Source organism: Hyaena hyaena, unplaced genomic scaffold, assembly GCF_003009895.1.
Source record: "Hyaena hyaena isolate Hyena2069 unplaced genomic scaffold, ASM300989v1 scaffold_1968, whole genome shotgun sequence".
Lineage (NCBI taxonomy): Eukaryota > Metazoa > Chordata > Mammalia > Carnivora > Hyaenidae > Hyaena > Hyaena hyaena.
In genome coordinates this window covers 49,377-64,738 of record NW_024082574.1, presented here as the reverse complement: position 1 = coordinate 64,738, position 15,362 = coordinate 49,377, and the positions used below count along the sequence as shown (strand labels likewise).

Here is a 15,362-nt window from a genome sequence, read left to right as displayed (position 1 = left end):
TGCAACGTCAGAAGTAAATCATTACATTTATGGTCAACTGATTTTTTTATAGAAATGCAAAAACAGGGGCACCTGGGTGGCTCAGTCGGCTAAGCCTCCGAATTCGGCTCAGGTCATGATCTCACGGTTCGTGGGTTCTAACCCCGAGTTGGCCTCTGTGCTGACAGCCAGCTCAGAGCCTGGAGCTTGTTTCAGATTCTGTGTCTCCCTCTCTCTCTGACCCTCCCCTGCTCATGCTGTCTCTCTCTCTCTCAGAAATAGATAAATCATTTTTAAAAATTAAAAAAAAAGAGAAATGCAAAAACAATTCATTAAAGAAAAGTTGGCCTTTTCAATAAATGGTACTGGGAGAACATATATATTTTTTAATAAATTTTGATATATCTGTTGTACTATTTACAAATAAATGTATAAAAATTAACTCAAAATGAATCACAAACCTAAATGTAAAACAAACTATAATATTCTTAGAAAAAATAACATAAAATGACATTATTATTGGTTTAGTTAAAGATTTTTTAGATAAAATAGTAAAGCATGACACATTTTAAGAAATAATGAAATACCATTTAATAGAATTAAGAATTCTTCTCTTAAAAAGACATTAAGATAAGCCACAAACTGGGAGAAAATATTTGTGAATCACTAATCTGATAAAGGACGTGTTTCCAGACTAAATAAAAACCTCTCAAAATTCAATAATAAAAAAACTCACAGCCCAATTTAAAAAATGAGTAAATGATTTAAAAAGATACTTTACCAAAGAAGGTACACAGATGGCAACTAAATGCACCAAAAGATATTCAACATCATTGGCTATTAGGTATACAAAACTTAAAATCACAGTGGAATACCACTACACCTACTAGAATGTCTAAAAGTATAAAAATTGATCATACCAAAAAGTGAAAACCAATAAAACATTCCTACACCACTAGTGGGACTGTCAAAATATGTGACTGCTTTGGAAAACTGTTGGAAGTTTCTTAAAAAGTTAAATATATCCCTTCCACATGCCCCAGCCATTCCACTCCTAGGTGTTTATCCAACAGAAATGAAAGTATATGTCATAAGAGAGGTTTGTGCATTAATGTTCATAGCAGCTTTCTTTTTAAGTCCGTTAAAACTGATATAACAAAGTATCTTTTTTTAACAGGTGAATAGTAAGCAAATTGTGATATAGCCACAGATGGGATTTTAGCCAGAAATAAAAGGAACGAATAATAATGTGGGTGAACCTCAAAAAATCATGCTGAGTAAAATAAGCCAGATGAAAGATGGTTCACTGTAAAATTCAGCAGGGGACGGGGACAGGGAGGCAGGTGAGGGCCAGGACTGAAGGATATAAGAGGCTAAAGGAAACTTTGAGAAAATTGATAATTTTATTATTGTGATTATGGTGGCACTTTATTTTTTTTAAATATTTTTTTTTATTTATTTCTAGGAGAGAGAGAGAGACAGCGTGAGCAGGGGAGGGTCAGAGTGAGAGGGAGTCACAGACTGAAACAGGCTCCAGGCTCCGAGCTGGCAGTCAGCACAGAGCCCGGCGCAGGGCTCGAACCCACGAACCAAGAGCTCATGACCTAAGCGAAAGTCGGACGCTTAACCGACTAAGCCACCCAGGCGCCCCTATGGTGGCACTTTATTGAGAGTATACATATGTCCAAACTTCTCAGACTGTACACTTTAAATATATGCAGTTTACTCAATGTCAATTATATCTCAGTATTGCTGTTAAAAAATTTTAAAAACAAATAAAATTGAAAGATTTGATTGTATAAAACCATGAGCTATATGCCAAACATTAGCATGACACTTTTAAAGACTTATTATAACTGTAAAATTCATATTTAAGATATTTAGAAGAACAAGATACAAATAGGCATAAAAATAAAAATAATGTCCACTGAAACCTAATCATGCTGGCATATGTTTGATATGAACTAATCTTATGGCACTTATTATACAAATTTTCTAAAAGTGGAAAATTTTTATCTAGAAATTTCACTTCTACCAATCATTCTCACACATGGAAAAAGTATTTGTACAAAATGGTTTTGACAGAGTGGTTGATAACTACGGAAAATAAAGAACACTGTACTATGATTCAGGCAGTGGTTTAAAACTGCCAAAATATTCATACAGGCAATATTATTAATAGTGACTAATTGGAAAAAACAAATGCATATCCTGTGATAAATTAATATATGTTTAAATATGTAAAGGTGCATTTGTTTATTGTGGTAAAATATACATAACATAAAATTTACCATTTTGAGTCTTTTGAAGTGTAAAATTCAGTGGCATTAAGTACCTCTGAATGGCTGTGCAACCGTAAAAGCATATATTTTGCATACAATTATGAGATATGATGGAAAATCCTTATGCGTTCATAAAGAATACTTATAATACCGTTAAGGTATTTGGTAAAAATTCCCTGGAAGGATAAGAGCTATACTGCAAGCAGTAGCCTTACATAATTGTAAAGTATAAACGTTTCCTTTGGCTTATCTGATTAAAATTAGCCAATGATAATAAAACATTTATATAAAAAGGATTTCATTCAAGTAATTAAGGGTTACAACCTTCCAAATGCCTTAGTGGATGTGAAAGATTAAACTGTATCTGTGATTTAAACAATACAGTTGTCCTCCTGACCTTTGTCAAATGCTGCCATAACAGCCTCCTCTCTCCCAGGACNTTATGCGTTCATAAAGAATACTTATAATACCGTTAAGGTATTTGGAAAAAATTCCCTGGAAGGATAAGAGCTATACTGCAAGCAGTAGCCTTACATAATTGTAAAGTATAAACGTTTCCTTTGGCTTATCTGATTAAAATTAGCCAATGATAATAAAACATTTATATAAAAAGGATTTCATTCAAGTAATTAAGGGTTACAACCTTCCAAATGCCTTAGTGGATGTGAAAGATTAAACTGTATCTGTGATTTAAACGATACAGTTGTCCTCCTGACCTTTGTCAAATGCTGCCATAACAGTCTCCTCTCTCCCAGGACACAGTCCCCACTGAAGCCAGTGTTCGTGCTTTTGCCAAACTTCATTACTCAGAAAATTAATGACTCTTGACTGTAGGCCACCAAGGACCATCTTTTTTTTCACTTGGTAACGTTTTCTGCAAATTAAAAAGAGAAATCACATTTGACATGGTAAAAGCATTTCTCTCTGCCCTGATGATTAAAAATTCATCTCCTCTACCAGTGGAGAGAGTTCCTCAGCCCTTAATTTATTTTCTTTTCAGTGATGGAGATAGTAAGAAAATATTTGGAGTCTTATAACAGCACTTAGCCCAGTACCAAGTCTGTCCAACTTGTTGAAGATAGTAAGCAAAGGGAGTTTTTATGCACTCCCAGACATGGCGGTGAATTCATTCACTCTACTCATTGTAGAGTTCTGTGCTCATTTTCAACACCTATTTGAAAGGGAGAATAAACAAAATCAGTTAGAATAAACAAAATCAGTTAGTCATGCTTTGTGTGAATCTGTTTATTAACTTCTATCATAAAGTACATTGTCATGTCTTGGGGAAACAGATATATTTTGAAAATTGAATAATGCTCAAAGTTTGAGGGCCAAGTAAGATTTCACAGTGGTACATATTATCTCAAAGATTCAGAGAAAAGATGAAAGGAAGGTGGATGGGCTGCAAGTATATAAAGATATAACTTTTCCATCTGCATCTCCATTTGACATAAATATTTGGTAGTTGTTGAATGAGAGACTACATTTCCCAAAAGGATTCTAACTTTTATGTTAACCATCATCCTTGGTTAGTGATGTTTCTGTATGTTAGAATCACTGTGAATGAAGTAAATTGTCAGAAACATTCTGTCACAAACAATTCTGCTCCAACTTCAGTAAGAAGAGAACATAGTAAATTAAACAGCAAAGTGCATTCATTCATAAATCATATAAACTCAATATGCAAGGGGAAAATGTTTTCAATTAATCGATGTCAGAAAACCTCAAGGTTTAAGATACTGATTGTATATTAGAAACATTTGAGTCCCTGGTAGTGTAGCATCAATGAAGATAAAATAATTAATTGACTGGAAGGTGAGGGAAGGAAGAGAAGGCAGTCATCACAAAAGTGATGACTTTACAGTAGTAAAAGTAACACAAATTCAGTACAGGTAATGCACATACTCAGAAAAACAAATAGGTTGGCTGTGTAGCAGGAAGTGGGGATGGATCAGCATGGTGTAAGACTGCTAATAAGAATTAAGCACACTTATCCTAAAAGTCCACCAAAAACCAAAACTCTTTTGGAACAAGGCCCTCAAATTTTGCTGCAGTGTCTATATAGTAAACCCAAGTTACCGTACAGATTAGCATTGTTTTTTGTTTTTTTTTTAAAAAGACCCAAAGTGTCAAGAAAAGACGTGCAATAGAGGGTGAAATTCTGGCACTTAGATTCTGAATAGGGAAGAATTCTGCACAGCCAAAAGACATTTTTGTTACATAAAATGACACCCCTCAGTAATCTACTTAGTCACATGGAAAAATCCTAAGCACAGGATAGACATTACATGTTTAAGTTATATTATAAACATAATGAGATATAAATATAAAAGTGTGAATATATTATATTTTAGAACAGTTAAAATAATCTACAATCTATGAGAAAATTTATTTGAATCTCATATACAGATTGGAGACAAGTCAGAAGCCAGTGATGGGAAACAGCACAATAACAACATTCATTCTGCTAGGACTGACAGATGACCCTAAGCTGCAAGTTCTGATTTTTATCTTTCTATTTCTCACCTACACACTGAGTGTAAGTGGAAATTTGACAATCATCATACTCACTTTTGTGGATCCCCACCTTCAAACACCCATGTACTTCTTCTTAAAAAATTTCTCCTTCTTGGAGACCTCATTCACATCTGCTGTTATTCCCAGGTATTTGCATAGCATTGCGACAGGTGACAACGTTATTACCTATAACGCTTGTATCGTCCAAGTGTTTTTTACTGACCTCTGTGGAGTATCAGAGTTTTTTCTGCTGGCCGCCATGTCCTATGACCGTTATGTGGCCATATGCAAACCGTTGCATTATGTGATCATCATGAGCAACAAGGTCTGCAGGATTCTCATCATCTGTTCTTGGATGGCTGGTTTATGTGTAATAATCCCACCACTTAGTCTGGGTTTAAATCTAAAATTTTGTGACTCTAACATGATTGATCATTTTGCCTGTGATGCATTTCCCTTAGTGAAAATCTCATGTTCAGATACATGGTTTGTGTAATGGACAGTTATCATCTGTGCTGTGCTGACCTTGAATATGACACTTACTTGTGTAGTTCTGTCATATGCTTACATCATCAAGACAATTTTTAGATTCCCTTCTGTTCAACAAAGGAAAAAGGCCTTTTCGACCTGTTCTTCCCACATGATTGTGGTATCTATCACCTACGGCACATGCATTTTCATCTATATGAATCCTACAGCAAAGGAAGAAATAACCATTAATAAAGTGGTTTCACTGCTCATTTCTTCTTTTTCACCTACATTAAACCCATTTATTTATACCTTGAGAAACGACCAGGTTAAGAAAGCCTTTAGGGACTCAATCAAAAGAATTGCCTTGCTCTCAACTAAGTAAAACAAAATATTATTAAAACATCTCGAAAACAAGAATAAATGTCCACAGACATTTTTTTGAGGTCTATAGGCATGTTTTTAATAATGCATACTTGAATTACATTAACTTTCTCAACACTTCTTTAACTTCCTTTCCATTGAACCCTGCTCATGCCACTTTTGTATTTTGATTTTTCAAACAAATATTTGATAGTTTTGCTTATCAATTTCTTTATCATTTTGAAAAGGAAATAACTTGATAATGTTATTAGTATACATAATAAAAGTATTCCTTGGGAAAATATAAGAAAAAATTCTTTGTGGGTCTTCAATATATCAAGTAATACGATCTCAACACATGTAAATTTTAGGCACATGTAAATGTATATGTACATGTAAATGTATAAACTGGATGAATAATCACAGAACTCAAAATACATGTGAAAAGGAATAACAGCACTTCTAATATTGAGAAAACAGACCAACATAGAAATACTGTGATAAAATGGAGCACTCAGAAATACTGGATACAATGTAATAATTATTCTCTTGAATCTATAGTTTAAATCATTGCAAATTTGTAAACAGAAGGTGCCAGAAATGAAGATTCAAGCAAAAGTAAAGTAATAGCCTACAAAATGACTTGTGAGGTGAGCACAGACTGGAGGGTGGCAGCAGGACATTCATTATGGATCACAAAGGCATCAGATTAAAATCTCAGGATTAGTGTGGTGTGATGAGAGCACTTGGAACGACACAATAGCTGCACATTCAGTGAAAGTCTGAATTATAAAACCAAGCCCATTTTCACAGTAAGATTACTTTTTTCTTCTGAAAAATATTGTCTACTGTTTATAGAACTGTGAGTCAAGGGGAAAACATTTCCCAGGGTATCCATTAGACTGTGCTTACATCTAATTAAGTTTTTATAATCCAGGTTCTGCCATAATAGCTGAAATATAAACATTTTTAGATATAAATAATTGAAAATCCACATAAATAAAATTCCTTGGAAATTAATGAATTTACATCAAATTAATAAATTGCTAGCTAAAAGCAATGACATGCAGACATGTCATTGCAAACTATTTGGAGCATGGAAAAAGCTATTGTTAGGAGCAATTCTGTTATCTTAAATGTACCCATTTTTAAAAAATATATAAATAACCCCAAGTGAGAGACTCACACTTATACTAATGAATTTGAAAAACAAACAAACTAACTAAATGGAAAATGTAACTTGCTATGGGTGGAAAATGAAATTAATTAAATAAGTGTAAAAAATTCAAAAGCCAGTTCTTTGAAAAGTCCAATAGCATTGATAACCCAACTCCAACGAATGAGATGAGTAAAACTCAGAAATGCTCCATATATTTTAGGAGATCTTAGACTTGCAATAATATAATAAAACAAAATAATCATGATAAAGATGGGAAAGAATGAATATAACTATTGCATTTGATTGATTTTAAAGTCTTTTTCACATATTTGCTTTTCTGAAATGGAGATATTTCACACAATGGATGGCATCTACCATTGTTCATAGGCTGATTGCCAACAGTTTTCTTTTCAATAGTGACACACAGTATAATATAATGTCTTACAATTGATGATGTCTTAAAATTGATGAAATTTGGTATATCAGTTTTTTATCCAGAGAACATTCTTACATATCCAGAAAACTCAAGAAACTCTCATAGGAAACTAATGGAATTAGTAAGGGAACTTGGTATTCTAGTTGAAAAAATAAATGGAAAATATTTTAAAAATCAATAGACTGTAATAGCAATAAGCAAGAGGAAATCAATGAGCAAGTATTATTTTGGTCATAACAGTCAAAAAAATAATTTCCAATAGAATGAATTTAACATAGAAGTACAGTGTAAATGTAAAGAGAGCATTAAATCTCTTAAGAGAATATAAAACATAATTAGAACCATAAAAAGGCAGTCAGTATTCTCTGTTGGAAATATATGCCTGTGTCTGTGTGTATCTATAGATTATTTACATATTCTAGAAATATTTATGAATTTATTTTTATATAATCACAAAGCATGAAATATATTAAAAGTAATACAAATTTTAATGAAGGTTATCTGAAGCAGAAACTAAGTAAAGCAATCAGAAAGAAGAATGGGTAGAATGAGACAAAGGAAAAAATCAAAAAACATCATTTACCCTATAATCCCACTATATATGAAGGTTTTGGTATGTGTCTATTTTGCCGTAAATAAAGAAATTTCTTCCAAATAGATCTTCATCTATGAAATGGTAGAATATCCAATGTCTATTGGCAAACAAAGAATAAATTAAGTTGTAGACTTTTTTCCTTAATTGTAGTTCAATTAAAAATGCAAAAAAGAAAACCTCTTTGTGCAAATTTTACACGGTATACAATGGAATATAATTCAGCCATAAATAGAAAGAAATCATGCCATGAAAACAACATGGGTGGGGCGCCTGGGTGGCTTAGTCGGTTAAGCGTCCGACTTTCGCTTAGGTCATGATCTCGCAGTTCGTGGGTTCGAGCCCCGCGTCGGGCTCTGTGCTGACTGCCAGCTCAGAGCCTGGAGCCTGTTTCAGAGTCTGTGTCTCCCTCTCTCTCTGACCCTCCCCTGCTCACGCTGTATCTCTCTCCTAGAAATAAACAAAAAATATATATAAAAAAAATTAAGCAACATGGATGGAGCTTAAGGATATTTATGCTAAGTGCAATAGATCAGACAGATTTATAGTTAGGGTCTATTAAATGAAGGTGGTCAAAATGTACAAACATCTGGTTATAACACAGATGGTAACTAGAATGTAATGTAGAACATGATGAGTTTAGTTAACACTGCTGTACTGTATATTTGAAAGTTGTTATGAGAGTAAATCCTAAGAATTCTCATCACAAGGAAAAAACATTTTTTCTCTCTTTTTTTTGTATCTATGTGAGATATCAGCTGTTAACTAAACTTATTGTGTGAGTCAAGTCATTAGTCTGTACACCTTAAACTTATACAGTGCTATATGTTGATCATATCTCAATAAACCCATAATAAAAAAAAGGAAACTGTAAAAAAAAAAAAAAAAAAAAAACTCTCTAAACCCAACAAGCAGAGGAAAGAAATAGAAAATATTAGAGAGGCAGTAAATGAAGTAAAGAATAGAAAAATAGAAATATATTAGAGAAAATCAATGAAACCAAAAGTTGGTTATTTGCAAATATCAACAGTGTTGGAAAATATCATTCAACAAGATAAAAAAAAAAGAAGACTCAAAATAAAAATCAGGAAGAAAATACAGGATATCAGTAAATTTAATAAGTAGATAATAAATAATAAATATATTAAAAAGAACTATAATAAAAAGAAACATAAGAAAATACTAACTGCTGTTAAGTAACTTCAATGACATGGACAAATTCTTAAAAGACACAAACCATCAAATCTGACTCAAGAAGAAATAGAAAATCTTAATAGATTTACAATAAGTAAGATACTAAATTAGTAATCAAATAATTTCCCATAAAGCAAACCCGAGATCTGGATGTCTTCCATGGTGAATTTTACCAAATGTTTAAAGAATAATCAGCATGACTGTTTCACAAACTCCCAGAGAAAACAAAAGACAAAACACTTCCCAATTCATTCTATGAGGCCAGTACTATACTGATCCCAAAACATACATATTACATATAAAGAAAACTATACAACTTATAAATAAACACTCATTATAAATATAGACATGAATATCCTCCACAAAATACTTTCAAGTCAAATTCAGTAACATCTTTTAAAAGATAATACACTAAGTATGATAAAGAGAGATGTCTCCCAAGAATACAAAATTAATCTAACATCCAAAAATCAATGAATACACTATATTCATAGAATAATGGACAAAGATCACATGATTATCTCAAGAGGCACAGTAAAAGCATTTGACAAAATCCATCACCCTTTCGCCATAAAGACACTCGAAAAACTAGGAGTAGAAGGGAACTTCCTCAGTTTGATAAAAATTGAGGTAACCCATACTTAATGGGGAAAGATTGAATATATTCTCCCTAAGATCACTAACAATAAGAGGATGTCTACTTTCACCACTTCTATTCAACATTGTACTAGAGGTTTTTACCAGGGCATAGAGGAAGAAAGAAAAAAGAAAAAAAGACAGGAAAGGAAGAAAGGACATGATCTTGTATATAAAAAATCAACAAACTACTGGAACTAATAAGTTCAGCAAGTTTGCAGGATACGAGACCAATAACAAAAGTTAATGGTACTGCTATACAGTAGCAAAGAAAGTTCAGAACATCAGCTTTTCCAAAGCTAATTTAAGTTCCTTTGTACTAACATTTCGTTTTAGTAATGGAAAGTAGAAAACTATGTTTCCTGGGCTTATTACAGTACATCTATCTTGAGGAAGTTTATGCAATTGGTTGAAGATAAAAATTCAAGTCATTCAAGGAATCGAACTGTGGGCATGGATTCAATAAGTGGTGAGCAGAAGCTCCCATGCAGGTTTTCAACATTACATTAATTTTCAGATTTGTAGCTGTAAGAACTATGTAGATAAGCACCAAGAAAGCCTATGATTGATTGCTACATGTATAATAATAATAAATTTAGTCCTTTCAGTTATATTCTCTTTTGGTGAGATTTGGTCATATTTGTCTATGGGAAATGGATTTTCCCTGACTTATAAACCTGAGAGATGTGAGTCTTAAAATGGATATTAATTAAATGTTATTTTAGTATATATTATTTTGCCATAGTTTATATTCATTGATGTGATCATTTTTATGCATCAATAAATAGGAAGTCATATAAAAGCATAACTTAAGAGACATGAGCAGCACCCTTCAATGAAAAAATTACTTGACAACTCACATTGCATCATCTCATTAGAAATCAAAATTTAAAACTGTTTAAAAATAAACAGTAATCAGTCAATAAAAAATTCAGATCAATTCATTACTCGGTACTTGCATTGTAATATCAGAGTTCTTATGACAGTAGAGTTTTAATGACTGGAAGTAGAATGATTCTATAACTAAATACAACTCAAAGTCAGTTGGGCTGCATTGGTTGCCAGAGAAGCACAAGTCTGTACATTGGGAAAAAGATTCACGAAGAGGGGTGGGCTGTAGAAATGATGCCTCTCTGCATTTCAAGATGATGTGTTATAAATGTCAGGAGTAGACCTACATTTATTGGAGCATCCTCTCTCTCAAGCAAACCACGAGCAAGTCCATGGTCTTTGCCTATGATAGTGACAGTCATTCCCGGGATTCAACTCTGGAATTTAGGCACATGATCAGAGCTGGTACTATCCCCATCACAATATAGAAGATATATTATAAGGCAACTTAGCAAAACATTTCACACATTAAATAAATTAGAGCTGCCAAAACAAACTGTAGGAAAACCTACTTATTTGGGGAAACACTGATTCAATTTTGAAAATATTTGAAAAGCTAGCATAGTGTTTAGTTTGTGTTAGTTGAGGGTGAAAAATCTAGACAACATAATGCCACAAATTTAGAATTTCAAAGTCGCTGGCTTCTGGTTTTAACACCCTACTAAAGAGATGCATTAGAAAAGCCAAACTAGTATCAGTGAACATACAGCACTCCTCTGGAACATACTACTGTTCCTCTGATTGGCAGATAAGGCAAAAAGGAAAAGGCAACTATCACTTTTTTCAGAAGTCAATACAATGCATATAATCAGAATGGTGCTTTTCATGATAAGACAACTCTAGAAAAAAATTTTCTTTTTCAAAAACAAAACAAACTCAAAATGTTAGACTCAGAATATCGCAAATTAAATAAGTAAATTCAATATCCCAGGAGGTTTTATCTTTATCCACAATAAGAATAATATAGCCTCAGGTGGGAAATTTGACTTGAGTTTTTTGCCACCAAATTATTTTAGGCATTGAATATATAGGGAACCGTGTTACTTACAGATGCTGTTCTAGATTAAAAGAAACACCACTTTAATCAAAACAATATGCATTTTCAGAGTGGTCCTGGAATAGGAGAAATAATTGATTTCTCTGAATGACACCCACCCATATCAGAATTCCATTAGGTTCCATTCTACAGAGAAGTCTTCTACTGTTTTATCTCAATAGCGGGGGTCTTTGATAAACTTTGGCAAACATGGTTTCATTAGACTCATGGTTTCAATGGTGGTAAAAATGTGATTACACTGTGGTGAAGAATAATGGAGGGTGAATAACAAAAGGAAATTACTGTGAACAAGGACACTGAAATACGGAGCATATAGTTATCATAAGCTAGGCACTTTTCTAAGTTTTAGATATATATGGTTTCATTTTTTATATAGCATATAAAGGACACTCTTATTATTTCTACTTTGTAGGGGACAAAACTAATAGTAAAAGCAAATAATGTTTAGGAGAATGTGATTAGTATTTTATTTATTTTTTTTTAATTTTAGAGAGAAAAGGGATACAAGCAGGGGAGAGAGGCAAAGGCAGAGAGAGAGAGAGAGAGAGTTTGAAGTAGGCTCCACCATCAGCACAGAGCTCGATACAGGGCTGGATCCCACAAATAATATTTCATTGTACATATATACACATCTTTATCCATTCATACGTTGACAGCCACATAGGTTCTTTCCATACCCTGACTATTGTGAATAATGCTGCAATGAAAATGCAACTGCATATTTCTTCAACATCCTGTTTCATTTCCTTTGGATACATACCCTGAATTGGGATTGCTGGATCCTATGGAAGTACTATTTTAAATTCTTGAGGAACCTCCATACTATTTCCATACTGGCTACACCAAGTTACATTCTCACCAACAGTGCACAAGGGTTCCCTTTCCTCTACATTTTGCTACAGTCGTTATCTCCTGTCTTTGTGATAATGGCCCATTGTAACAGGTGTGAGGTAATATCTCATTGTGTTTTGATTTGCATTTCCATGATTATTAGTGAGGAACATCTTTTCGTGTACCTGCTGACGTTTGTATATCTTCTTCAGAAAAATATCTATTCTACTCCACCCATTTTTTTAATTTGTTTCCTTTTTTTTTTTTTTTTTTTTGGCTATTGAGTTATATGAGTCCTTTATATATATTGGATACTAACCCCTTCTCAGATTTTTGGTTTCCAAATATTTTCTCCCATTCAGTAGGTTACCTTTTCATTTTGTTGGTGGTTTTCTATGCTGTGTAGAAGCTTTTTCATTTGACATAAACCTACTTGTTTATTTTTCTTTGTTGCCTTTGCCTTGTTGCCTTTGCTTTGTTTTCAGTCCAAAAACCATTGCCAAAACTAATAGCAAGGAGCATAGCTCCTATGTGTTCTTCTAGGAGTTTTATGGTTTCAGGACTTACATTCAAGTCTGTAGCCCATGACAAGTTGATTTTTGTTTATGGTAAAAGATATGGGATCTTGTTGCATTCTTTTATGTCCAGCTTTCCCAACACTATGTATTGAAGAGACATATCCTTTTCTTATTGTATACTCTTGCCTACTTTGTCATAAAATAATTGACCATGAGAACATGGCAAATTTTAAAGTATGTGGATTCATAGTAATTTGATCTCAAGATGTGATGGAACATTGAGATATTGAACATAAGTTAATGACAATAAATGATCCAACTATAAGGATGTGTATCTTAATTATAGTAATTAATTTAGAATATTTATATAAATATATAAATATATTTTATATAAATATAAAAATAACATTATTAATGCTTATTTTTAAATGATACCTACATGTCTATAGATATATATACAGTGGGGATAGTCTGGAATTTTGATATTATACTTAAACAATATGGGTTATATGATTTTATATATTTTCCACTTTCTTATCTAAGTATAATTTCCCACATATAATTTATGTAACAGACCAGTAAATCAGAAATGTGCTTTTTTAATGATCCGCCCATGTGATATCTCTCAGTTTATGTGACATGACAATAAAAAGGAGCTAATGTTGTGTTTTATAGCCAAATTTTTCTGGAGTCCTACTGGCCTTTATCTGCTGCTGGATCTTCCTGCCTCCGAGGACACTGTCTCAGAAGAACCCACAGTTAGTGTACTTTTTTTACTTCAATCTTATTACTCAGAAGATTCATTAGTAACTCTCTTCTTCAGTCATCAGGGACTCATTGTTTATTCACTTAGTTACATTCTTATCAAATAAAGCAAAAGTCATGCTAGATACTCTAAATGTGCTTACAGTCCTAAGAGATCAGAATTATAACTTTCCTGATACTGGAGAAGGTTCCTGACATTCCACAGCCCTTGTATTATATTATTTTTTGTTTGTTTTTCCCCTTTGTGAGGGGATGGGTATAATAGCACAACAAGGAATTCCATGTAATTAGTTGAAGATAGATAGTTCAGTGAGGCCTTTGCATCTTGGAGTTGTGAATACGACAGTGGATTCATAAGCAAAAGTGACCAGAAGTTCATAGAAAAACCTTCATCCCAAACACCATTTTCCATTTAGAAGTTTGGTTTTTTTTGTTTTTGTTTTTGTTTTTTTTTTAATTTTTTAATGTATTTATTTCTGAGAGAGAGAGAGAGAGGCAGTGTGAGCAGGGGAGGGTCAGAGAGAGAGAGAGACAAAGAACGTGAAGCAGGCTCCAGGCTCTGAGCTGTCAGCACAGAGCCCGACGCGGAACTCGAACCCACAAACTGTGAGATCATGACCTGAGCCGAAGTAGGATGCTCAACCGACTGAGCCACCCAGGCGCCCCTCCATTTAGAAGTTTTAAAGTTTCACATGTTTCAACAGCCAACAGAAACTACGATTCACAGTCATCATAGTAAGTGAGATAAAAGGTCATTTTAATTATGCTTACTTTTATTTCATTTGATTTTTATTCTCTAGAAAACATGTTTTACTTATCTCTTAAAAATTGGAAATGTGAGTGATAAATTTCTGTATTTAGTAAAGCATACTTTTTTTTAGAATGTAGTTTCTTTGAATAAATAAATGTCATTTTATGAGAGACTTTTATGCACAAGAATATACTGGCATTTAATATGATTAAAATTTGATAGCTATCCAGAAATGCTACCTGTATTATCAACTTCATATCAAAAATTAGAAGATATATATTTGCATAATTATAGCATAACCCTCAATCTCCCAAAGAATGACACATTAACTTAAATTTCATCCTCATTAGAGATCTTTTTTTAATTTTTTTAATGTTTATTTATTTTTGGGAGAGAGACAGAATGCAAGCAGGGGAGGGGCAGAAAGAGGAGACACAGAATCTGAAGCAGGCTCCAGGCTCTGAGCTGTCAGCACAGAGCCTGACATGGGTGTCGAACTCACAAACCATTAGATCATGACTGGAGCTGAAGTGGGACACTTAATCAACTGGAGCCACCTACGCACTCCTAGAGATCTTTAAACTCATGTCAAACTATCTTTTGAAAGTAGAATAAGCAAACAAGAACCAGTTAGACACATTTCACTAAGTCTGTTTAAATCTTGTTTTATTATACCTTATGATACCTTAGAAGGAAAAAAAAACTCACACACTTGTTTTAGAGCATTGAATAATATCCAATGGTGATAGGGCTGAGTGCATTTTCTCAATAACATGATGCATGAGTTGCTGAGAAATTAGAAAGTAGAGGAAGATAGGAGATGCGCAGCAGAAATATTTCACCTATATTTCAATTTGATCTGACATAATAGTTGAATGTCTCTCAGTTCCCTTAGAGTATTCCTTCAGGCCACCCATAAGACT

The 15,362-nt window shown here is 33.3% G+C and overlaps 1 pseudogene; it reads left to right on the top strand.

The window, feature by feature from the left end:
- Positions 1-4,624: 4,624 nt before the first annotated feature.
- LOC120227006 lies at positions 4,625-6,540 on the top strand (annotated as a pseudogene).
- The last annotated feature ends 8,822 nt before the right edge of the window (positions 6,541-15,362 follow it).